General features: G+C 37.5%; 1 long non-coding RNA gene across 1 annotated transcript; it reads right to left on the bottom strand.

Moving 5' to 3' along the window:
- Positions 1-4,532: 4,532 nt before the first annotated feature.
- Positions 4,533-10,064, bottom strand: LOC140526878 (uncharacterized). The gene is made up of 2 exons (XR_011974572.1): positions 9,945-10,064; positions 4,533-5,623 (listed from the first exon to the last, which is right to left on the bottom strand). It is a non-coding gene; the product is annotated as an uncharacterized lncRNA (long non-coding RNA).
- Between the last annotated feature and the right edge of the window lie 957 nt (positions 10,065-11,021).

Raw genomic sequence — 11,021 nt, 5'->3', positions numbered from 1 at the left:
CTGGAGTGATCTTATACCCTGAAGATGTATTATAAAAGATTATACTGAGTACTTTATTCATGGACCTATAGATGGTATTTAAAAAAATACTGGAACCATTCTTTCGTTATTATGGAGAACTCTCTCTGAATGAGGAAAGTTAATGGTGATTGGCATCTTCTGTGAAAGTTATAGTCTCAGACAGCTGTCCCTTTAATATCTATTAAGGCATATTGGATGGGAAATGGGGTAGATAATGGAACTGTCTGATGAGGAAAAAAGTTCTGCTGCTTATGAATCCCTATTTTGGGCTATAACTCAGGTCAGTAAAAGAACTTGGATTGACAGCTGTCTTCATATGTATGATTTATGACAGGTATGGGAGAATATAAGGGTTTTTTTCTAAAGAAATGATTTTACAGAAAAGTTATAGAATTATTATCTCAAGGTCATGAAAGTTCTTTTTATTCAAATGAATTAGATGGCAAAGTTGGATTTTTCCTGGACAACAGCAAATGTTGAAACTTTGAATAGTGACCTAACCACAAATGCAAATTGCAGGAGAAATGAAATCATCGTGGTTGGTTAATTACGGAGCACTTTTAAGCTAATATGTGGGAAATACTTTTGGGATAACTTTTTCAACTTTTTACTTAAGAACATTAATAAGATGTAAATTAAGTATGATGCATGAAATTATAATGGCGCCCAGATCTTGGCATGAGCTTTGGAACATACTTGGAACAACATGATGTTTGTGTTAGATGTTCAATTAATTTTTCCATGTAAATAGAATGCTCCAAATTCATTCTCCATTTGTGTAACTTCACCACCAATGGCTGTTAAAGGGAATTGCTGAAGAAAGAAAGTGACACCAGAGATGAAGTGATTGGAATTGGTCTCAACATTCTCTCATTATCAGGTAACATAGCATGGATCAGTTCAGCAAATGTTTTAGAGCATCTGAGTTCACACTGAGTTGTTTAGATCTCATTAGGAAATACCCCCTTGGGATTCAAATACTATGGGATATTTGGAATAATTTTTATCAAGTCAAGTGTTAGGTTTTCCATTCACAAGCACAACAATAGCTGACGCTTAGAAATTGTTTCGAGGTTTGCTCAGATTTCTTCATCTGAGTCTCGTGACAACCTTGGGATGTGGGTAATACATATGTCATTGTTACCGTCTTACAAATGAGGAAGTTCAGGTTCAAAGTGACTGAGTGATTCACTCCAAGTCTCACAGTTTGTAATTGCCAGTGGCAGGATTTGAACCCATATCTTCCATATTCCAAATTCAGGACAATAGCTATTATAATACTTTTTCATTCCAAAATATCTGGCAAAGAATGTACTTATAACCCAAACACATGATGATTTTAAAGATATACAAGATTTTCTCTTATCCTAGAGGTCTTCTTAACCATTAACTTGTTTTTCTTTTTTTTTTTTAAATTTATTTATTTGACATTCATTTTAACAAAATTTTGGGTTCCAAATTTTCTCCCCTTTTCTCCCCTCCCCCCCCAAACACCAAGCATTCTAATTGCCCCTATGACCAATCTGCTCTCTCTTCTATCATCCCTCTCTGCCCTTGTCTCCATCTTCTCTTTTGTCCTGTAAAGCCAGATAACTTTCTATACCCCTTTACCTGTATTTCTTATTTCCTAGTGGCAAGAACATTACGCGACAGTTTTTCCTAACACTTTGAGTTCCAACTTCTTTACCTCCCTCCCTCCCCACCCCTTCCCTTTGGAAGGCAAGCAATTCAATATAGGCCAAATCTGTGTAGTTTTGCAAATGACTTCCATAATAGTCGTGTTGTATAAGACTAACTATATTTCCCTCCATCCTATCCTGTCCCCCATTACTTCTATTCTCTTTTGATCCTGACCCTCCCCATGAGTGTTGACCTCAAATTGCTCCCTCCTCTCCATGCCCTCCCTTCCATCATCCCCCCCCCAACCCTGCTTATCCCCTTATCCCCCACTTTCCTGTATTGTGAGATAGGTTTTCCTACCAAAATGAGTGTGCATTTTATTCCTTCCTTTAGTGGAATGTGATGAGAGTAAACTTCATGTTTTTCTCTCACCTCCCTTTTTTATCGCTCCACTAATAAGTCTTTTGCTTGCCTCTTTTATGAGAGATAATTTGCCCCATTCCATTTCTCCCTTTCTCCTTCCAATATATTTCTCTCTCACTGCTTGATTTCATTTTTTTAAGATATGATCCCATCCTCTTCAATTCACTCTGCACACTCTGTCTCTATGTGTGTGTGCATGTGTGCATGTGTGTGTGTGTGTAATCCCACCCAGTGCCCAGAAACTGAAAAGTTTCAAGAGTTACAAATATTGTCTTTCCATGTAGGAATGTAAACAGTTCAACTTTGGTAAGTCCCTTATGACTTCTCTTTGCTGTTCACTTTTTCATGCTTCTCTTCATTCTTGTGCTTGAAAGTCAGATTTTCTTTTCAGCTCTGGTCTTTTCATCAAGAATGCTTGAAAGTCCTCTATTTCATTGAAAGACCAAATTTTCCCCTGAAGTATTATACTCAGTTTTGCTGGGTAGGTGATTCTTGGTTTTAGTCCTAGTTCCTTTGACTTCTGGAATATCCTATTCCACGGCCTTTGATCCCTTAATGTAGAAGCTGCTAGATCTTGTGTTATCCTGATTATATTTCCACAATACTTGAATTGTTTCTTTCTAGCTGCTTGCAATATTTTCTCCTTGACCTGGGAACTCTGGAATTTGGCCACAATGTTCCTAGGAGTTTCTCTTTTTGGATCTCTTTCAGGTGGTGATCTGTGGATTCCCTGAATACTTATTTTGCCCTCTGGTTCTAGAATCTCAGGGCAGTTTTCCTTGATAATTTCATGAAAGATGATGTCTAGGCTCTTTTTTTGATCATGGCTTTCAGGTAGTCCCATAATTTTTAAATTGTCTCTCCTGGATCTATTTTCCAGGTCAGTTGTTTTTCCCATGAGATATTTCACATTATCTTCCATTTTTTCATTCTTTTGGTTTTGTTTTGTGATTTCTTGGTTTCTCATAAAATCATAAGCCTCCATCTGTTCCATTCTAATTTTGAAAGAACTATTTTCTTCAGTGAGCTTTTGAATCTCCTTTTCCATTTGGCTAATTCTGCTTTTGAAAGCATTCTTCTCCTCATTGGCTTTTTGAACCTCTTTTGCCAATTGAGTTAGCCTATTTTTCAAGGTGTTATTTTCTTCAGCATTTTTTTGGGTCTCCTTTAGCAGGGTGCTGACCTGCTGTTCATGCTTTGACTGCATGTCTCTCATTTCTCTTCCCAGCTTTTCCTCCACCTCTCTAACTTGATTTTTAAAATTCTTTTTGAGCTCTTCCTTGGCCTGAGCCCATTGAGTGGGCTGGGATACAGAAGCCTTGATTTCTGTGTCTTTGCCTGATGGTAAGCATTGTTCTTCCTCATCAGAGAGGAAGGGAGGAAGTGCCTGTTCACCAAGAAAGTAACCTTCTATAGTTTTATTTCTTTTCCCTTTTCTGGGCATTTTCCCAGCCAATGACTTGACCTCTGAATATTCTCCTCACACCCACCTCGCCTCCTGATCCTCCCAGCCAGTGCTTGGGGTCTGAGATTCAAATGCTGCTTCCCAGCCTCAGGACTTTGGGCAGCGGCAAGGCTGCTATTCAGTGTGAGATTAAGTTCAAGTGCTCAGGTTGGGGCAGGGCCGCCTCTTAGGCTCAGTTCCCTCAGGGGCTTTATGCAGAGACCTTCAACAATAGATCCAGGCTCCTGCCTGCTTGACGAGCCCTGTTCTGCTCCCGCCTCAGCTGCTGCCTCCTGAGGGGGCCTGAGTTATGGGGGCACCCCACTCCCCTCTCGACCCGCCAAAGAGACCCTCTCACCAACCCCTGTCACTTGTGGGTGGAGGGACCCACGCGGCTGCTGGAGATCCTGTCCCTGAAGCCCACTCAGATGTGCTTCTCTTGGTGCCGCGGGTGCGGCAGGGCTGTACTCGGCTCCCAGTCCCGGCGCCCAGTCCGCGGCGTGAAGGACCTTTTGCGAGAAGTTTGCAGGTCCCTCTGGAACAGAAATCTCCTTTGCTCCACTGTTGTGTGGCCTCTACTGCTCCAGAATTCGCTGGAAGTTCCTTTTTACAGATGTTCTGTGGGTTGTGGGTTCAGAGCTATGTGTATGTGCATCTTTCTACTTCGCCATCTTGGCTCCGCCCCCCATTAACTTGTTTTTCAAAGAAATATTTTGATAACCATTTCAACATAATCAGTTTCCTTTGCAATCATATATATGTATATATATATATATATATATATATATATATATATATATATATATATATATATATTTTTTTTTTTTTTTTTATGTAATTTAAAATATTCTGAAAAGTCTGGCTTCACCACACTTCCAAAGGGCTCCATGACACAAAAGAAGGTTAAGAACTCTCACTTTAACATGTCTTCCAGAAAAAATAAAATCATATTTGATTGCTTAGATTTTGTTAATCTTGTCCTGTACAGGTCTGGTCTTAAACATAGAAGATGGTAATTCATATGTTTTGATTTAAGAAATTAATTTATTCAGCAAACATATTAGGTTCTTATTGTGTACAATTTTTTTTTTTTTGGGTAGATGCTGGGAAATATACATTAAGATAAGAGACGATGCCTATCTTGATGTAATTTACAACTGAGTAGATTTAAGGAGAAACAGGAAAACTTCTCCCATCCCTCAAACAGCACTCCTGCCCCAACACAGTTTTATAGTATCTCAAATCCCACCATTATGAGATTCATTCCTTACTGTTAAATGCTATTCCCGTACTTTAATTTAGAGGCAGTCAGTTGGCACAATCAATATAACACTCAGCTTGTATTTAGGAAGACCCGAGTTCAAATCCAGCCTGAAACACTTTCCAGCTCTGTAACTTTGCGTAATTAACCACTTCCTGATTCAGTTTCCTGAAATATGAAATGGGGATAATAATAGCACCTACCTCGTGGAGATTAAAGGAGATAATATTTGTAAAGTGCTTCCTTTCCTTTCCTTTTTCTTTTCCCCACCCCAAACCTTCTTAAACTAGCCTGTGAACCTGAGACAACCTGAGATGGGAATTTCAAGTGGTTGAAAGAGGAGATTCCTTTGACATTCCACCACGTGCTGCACGTACTTCTGGGACTTTTCCATGTGTCATGACATAAGTTCCTAAGTGAACATTGCTTTTGGATGGCAATTACAGTCAGATTAAAAGAACAAAGCTAGGATTCCATTTTGAAGCTGTGTTTGACCTCAAATTTTTTTCACAGTGCTTTCAAGACATTATATATACTAACTTGACATACTCAACAACAGGGTTCTCCATCGACATTTTCTTTATCTTATGCCAAAATGGACTTATTTCTCTTTCAACTGACCCTTTGGTTTAGGATCTTGACATCTCTTTTCAGAAAGAAGACTGATGTGAAAATTTGGCTCAAATGAAGTATACATTCTTTCAGGGAAGAAGAACTGGCTTTGGTGCAATGCATGGCTTCCAACACTTCTGATGTAAATTTGGAATCATAGCAGAAGTCCCACTAATCTTTATACTCTGTTCCTGGAGAAGAGTTGGTAGTTCTTGGGGCCTTGAGGATGGCTTTGTAAGGACCTGCAAAGAAAATCTATGTATTCTTTAAAGGCATTAGCTCTTTTCCTTGCGCCCAAATAGGTGCTCAATAAAGACTTGTTGAATTAAAGAATAATTTGTTGTATAAGCATTCCAGAAGGACTCAGCTCTAACTGTGAGAATTTTAGGGTCAATAAGACAGGCTTATTACTGTTGGGTGAGACACATGATAGGGCAAGGAAATAGATGGATCAGCTTACTTGATAATATAAAATGACATGCTTTTAGAAACATGCTGAGGTTAACAGGCTGATGGTATGTAAAGAGTGTCAAATATTTACTCAAGGTTGAAAATTGAAGAGGTTTTGTGAGGTGCTTGAAATAATTAAGATGCAGCAATGATAATTTTTTTTACATGGCTTTTAACAACAAGGGAAAGTATTCAGAGACTATTCACAGAAGCCACCCCTAAAGAATAAATTTGAATAAAAAGAAAGAAAAGATTAGCTCTAAATATCTTTTTTTTTCAAATGGACCTGTCCTAGTGCCAAGATGTGAGCAACCTATGGACAAGTGATGATTTACAGGGCTGACCCTGGGAAAAGTTGAAAGGTAAATAGAATTGTCTTGACCTCCTGTCTATTTTCCTTATTAATTCTATGCCACCAGCCTGGCATGGCCTCTCACATATGATCAGTGCCTTGATGTTCACTTCTAGGTCCCCTTACCCCAACTCTGTTGTCCTTGGACAGTATAATGAACCTAACTCTCTACCTTTACCCTTATCAAAATGTGCCTCCTCTGTCTAATGTTAAAGCCAGTTTATATATGTATAATTATCTGTATGTGTAAGCATACATATATACACATGTATACACATATGCATACATACATATACATTTAATTGACTTAAAACTTCAGTAAGATTTTTGGATCTTGATATAATAAATAGCATACACACATGCATGTATACATATATATGCATGTATACATGAATATGCAATGCACATATAAATGTATACCTATATATGCATATATACACACTCACCTACATATATATACACACACAATGAGCACATTGATTCATACACATACAAATGCACCCATAAATATATACATACTCATATGCACACACACATATGCATATTAGCACCAATGTGACAGAAATTCATATGTACACACATATACATATACACATGCACATATATACACACAAACACATAAACACATCAGTTTAATAGCTTAAAACACATTAAGATTTTTTGTATATATGTGTATATGTTTACAGTATGTGTTTGTATGTAATGAACGTACATACTGATATATGCATCCAGGCGTAGAGAGCCTGTGGCCTCCAGGCCACATGTGGCCCTCGAGTTCTCAAATGAGGCTCTTTGACTGAATATAAACTTCACAGAAAAAATCCCCTTAATAAAAGGATTTGCTCTGTAAAACTTGAAGTTAGTCAAAAGGTTGCACCCAAGGACCTGGGAGGCCACATGTAGTCTCAAGGTGGCAGGTTCCCCCCTCCTCTAACACATACACATTGATATTACACAATACACATGCACAATGCATGAATATGTATTTATGTATTTATCAGCATCAGTGTGAGGGTCTTTATGTAAATGTGCACATACACACATGACATACATGTAATACACATACAGTACATATATACATGCCTGCTATACTAGATTTTCAGAAAGGTCCAAGAGGGAGGAAGTCTTTAGAAAAGTACATTCTGGCTTGGAATCTTCATTATAAAGTTTTCAGTGTTTAGTTTTTGTGACTGTACATGATATTATACAGAAGTTCCTGGAAGTTTTCTCTTTCTTTAAAAACTATCCCTAATATAAAGACCTTCTCTGGAGAAGTTGAAGGAATCTTTCTCAGTCATGGGGAATGTCATGGTCTTTTCCTTAATGTTTTTCTTTTTGACAGGGCACTTATAAGTACACAGTTATTCCTTCCACATCACCACTTTATCCACTGCGGTTTTGATATATTTCAGGTCAACATAAGAAATTAAATGGGAATTTAGGGGGAGTTTTGTGGAAGTCTCAGATAACACAAAAGGCCAACAAACAACACAGAAAAAGTTTATAAACTCAGATATACATAAAATACATCTCTAGTATTGTGTAATATCAATATATCTTATCTTTTATACTATAATAATTCAGACTTCTTCTCTAGTCTGAAGGGAGTGCCAAAAAGGCTATACAGATTTTTCACATTAGAGGTGTCATTTCCCTAACCCACAGTGTGTAAGGGATAACTGTATTAGAAATTGGGAGTCAGTCTATCTTTCTGTCAGGGGAATGATGGAACTGGGAAACTCAGGTGGAAATTCTCAAAGGGAGTTGGGGATCCCAATCCTTCTCCTAAGAGATAGTAGATTTGGCAAAGTGAGGAACTGGTTATTCTCTAAGCAGAAAGCTTGCGGGTTCAGAGGTTTGGGGAGCTGAATGTTGCTTTGCATATACAGAATGAATGAGTTAATTTAACTTTTGTAAGTATTTAGTTTCTCATTCTGTCATATCTATGTTTATCTCAAATGCCTTGTCTTTTTGGTAAATGATTCTTTGCTAGGCAATTAAAAATGTGCATCAATTGCATGACTTTGGAATAGAAGTTTTAAATTTAAATTTAAGCTTTAAATTAAAAAAATGTAAAATGAATAAATTATATTATTCCATTTCAAATTAAAAAAGTTATAACATTATACCCTTATTCCTCGGCTGAACTCCCTTGAATTTGCCCCAAATTTAAAGTAGCTATTCTCTGAAGAGTTTCATTAGTTTCCTGGGAGCTCTGTGATAACACTAATGGGGAGCCCCACAAACTGCAAGAAGCCCAGACTGTAATGGGAGCCAGCTCCAACTAGACTGTAAGAGTCAATTGTTAAATTTTCTGCAGGACCATTTATGGCTTGGAAATTGGCAAAAGCTACAAATCAGAGCTTAATTGTTTTGTTGACCTATATTAAAGAAAGTGATAAAAATGTTAATAATGGAAAGTACACTTAAAAGTGTGTTAAGAGTATTTTGGGGGGGGGGCTGATAAACATTTATCCACATTTGTCTGTGGAAGTCCCTTGTGATTTTGCAAAGCTAGTATCATGGACTCTCTAGTTGTCCTCAGTCCCCTATTAGTAACACTCAACAAAATGAAATATAACAAGAAGGTGGTCATTAAGCACTTACAATGTGCTAGGTGTTGGGCTAAGCATAAGCACCTGAATTAAGATGGACTTAACTTACTAACTTCCTCCTTTGCGGGGTTCTCAGAAATTAGTTTTTTTTCTGATACAGCAAATTTCTAGGTTTTGAAAAAAATGAGGTTTTTAAAATAATCTCCACGATCCCTCCTAGCACTAATAATCCATTCTTCAATCATGGATCTCTTTTGTTTTAGATCCATAATTCATGAGCACTGCTGATGTTTCTTTTACCAGACTAACCAGAAAAATACATTAGTTCAGAGTAAAAGACATTTGATTAACTAGCATAGCAAAGTAAATGACAAGGAAAGTCCCTCTCTATGCTCAAAGGGATATATGCTCCACAGATTTCCCTTATCATTGGTGAGAAAGGATAAATATAAAGGAGAGAACCACATGATCAACCTACAGCGAAGCAACATGGTGTAGTGGAGAGGACACTGACTTTAGAAGATCCATTTCCAAATCCTGACTAACATACTCACCTTAGTGATTCTGGGCAGGTCATTTAACCATACTGTATCTCATTTCCTCTTCTATAAAATGAGGCAAAATGGTTTCTAAGGTCTTTTTCAGTTCACAATCTATGAACCTTAACTTAAGTGGTTATCTAGATCACCATTCCAGTGATAAGGAATCAACTCCTTTCTAAGTCACCGTTGGTTGAGAACAAAACCCCAAACCTGAAAAAGCTTGAGAAAAAATTTTAGTAAGTCATTTGGCAGCAGAAAGAGAGCTGGAAAAAAGTTCTGGATCCCCTCCCTTGCCTTTTTGAAAGTTTAAACAAGAGTGTAAGGACAAGTAGCCGACTGACCAGCAAGTAAAAGTTAGACAATATCCAGAAAAGCGTAGTTCCCAGGAAAGAGTGCTTGAGAATAAACATTCAATAACATTTGGGCAAAGTCAAAGTACAAGCTATTGGGGAAGCCAAAACACAGGCTTTTGGCTAACCCAAAACAAGATCTATGTAAGGAAGTGTACCCAAGACTTGGGTGGACCCAAAACATTCCTTTCCACCCTCTTTATTCATTGAGGTCAGCATGACATCCTGTGTTTAAGCAATATCACATAAAGTTATATTCAAGCAATATAATAATTAGTAAGGTTTTCAAAACTATATAATATTTTCCCACATACCTCATTCCACTTTTGGATCGCTCTAATTGTTGGGAAGATTTTCCTTCCATACTGATCAAAAATTTTCCTCTCTGCAGCTTCCATCTGCTGCTCCTAGATCTGCTTTCTAGGGGGAGACAGAATGAATCTAATCCCTTTTCACAGTGAGAGCTTTTCAGATACTTGATAACTTTTGAGTCTGCCTTTAATTTTTTTCTTCTGTAAAAATTCTTAGTTCCTTCAGCTTATCCTCATGTGGAGTGTTCTTTCTTGTCTTCTCAAGGTCTACATTGTCCTTATCTGTGTCTTTTAGCCTCAGAGACATAGAGTTCTGATTTATCTGACCATGGTCAAGCTGGGACCAAGGTTTTCTGACAAAGTAATTTAGCCTTACCCCTTATACCACCAGTACAAATTCTTATTTTTGCATGCAGATCGTTGCATCCAAAGAGTAGTATCCAAAATATCTTGTTTACTTAATCGGTTATAAACTTTCTCAAATCTGTCCCAATTGTTGACAGTAAGATCTGTTTAGGGAGCCCTTTTAAAAATAGAATAATATGAAAGTAGAGCTCATTCTGTCTGATTGATCATAGTTTTAAAATTAGTGGAGTCTGAATGGATGAGGCTTTGCCATAAAGCCAATTTCATTCAATGTAACTTATTTTTGTTACATATGATTTTATTAACATGAGGAATTCCCAGGAAAGAAAATCCTTTTACCAATACAAATCAGGAAGAACCTTGTAATTTGCTGTCTTAGAGAGCTGTCTGAGTGCATTAACAGGTTCAGTGACTTGCTCAGGGTTACATACTATATGTCAGAGGAGAGACTTGAGTCGGGATCTTTGTGATGTCAAGACTGGCTCTTGATCAGTTATGTCATATTGACTTTAGCCCAAATAGTTGGGCTAAAGGATAGTAACAACTACATGTCACAGGATAATCTGAATTTATTTGAATCTGTCTCTATGACCCATTATATGGTAGTTGTGGTTTTGCTTTGTTTTTTTTTGTTTATTTTTGCTGCTACTGCTTCTGTTACCTTCTTAGTTAGTGTTTTGCCTGGTCAATATTTGGTGTTTAATGAGCTTCCAT

Source organism: Notamacropus eugenii, chromosome 2, assembly GCF_028372415.1.
Source record: "Notamacropus eugenii isolate mMacEug1 chromosome 2, mMacEug1.pri_v2, whole genome shotgun sequence".
NCBI lineage: Eukaryota > Metazoa > Chordata > Mammalia > Diprotodontia > Macropodidae > Notamacropus > Notamacropus eugenii.
The sequence above is the reverse complement of the archived record's forward strand: the minus strand, read 5'-3'. Positions and strand labels throughout refer to the sequence as shown.